Source organism: Arachis duranensis, chromosome 10 (genome assembly GCF_000817695.3).
Source record: "Arachis duranensis cultivar V14167 chromosome 10, aradu.V14167.gnm2.J7QH, whole genome shotgun sequence".
NCBI lineage: Eukaryota > Viridiplantae > Streptophyta > Magnoliopsida > Fabales > Fabaceae > Arachis > Arachis duranensis.
Genome location: NC_029781.3, coordinates 72112911 through 72113302, shown reverse-complemented (window position 1 = coordinate 72113302; position 392 = coordinate 72112911). Strand labels below are relative to the sequence as shown.

The following is a 392-nucleotide window of genomic DNA, read 5'->3' as shown; positions in this document are numbered from 1 at the left end:
ATCTGTGACATTGTCAAGACTAATGGGGTTGACCCTGAGGTCTACAGACTTATGCTATTCCCTTTTGCTGTAAGAGACAGATCTAGAACATGGTTGGACTCACAACCTAAAGAAAGCCTGGACTCTTGGGAAAAGCTAGTCAATGCCTTCTTGGCAAAGTTCTTTCCACCTCAAAAATTGAGTAAGCTTAGAGTGGAAGTCCAAACCTTCAGACAGAAGGAAGGAGAATCCCTCTATGAAGCTTGGGAAAGATATAAACAATTAATCAGAAAGTGTCCTTCTGATGTGCTTTCTGAGTGGAGCATCATAGGTATTTTCTATGATGGTCTCTCTGAACTGTCCAAGATGTCTTTGGATAGCTCTTCTGGAGGATCTCTTCATCTGAAGAAGAC

The 392-nt window shown here is 41.8% G+C and overlaps 1 non-coding gene across 1 annotated transcript; it reads right to left on the bottom strand.

The window, feature by feature from the left end:
• Window positions 1-183: 183 nt before the first annotated feature.
• On the bottom strand, window positions 184-291 carry LOC127743571 (small nucleolar RNA R71). Its single transcript, XR_008004956.1, has one exon. It is a non-coding gene; the product is annotated as a small nucleolar RNA R71 (small nucleolar RNA).
• Between the last annotated feature and the right edge of the window lie 101 nt (window positions 292-392).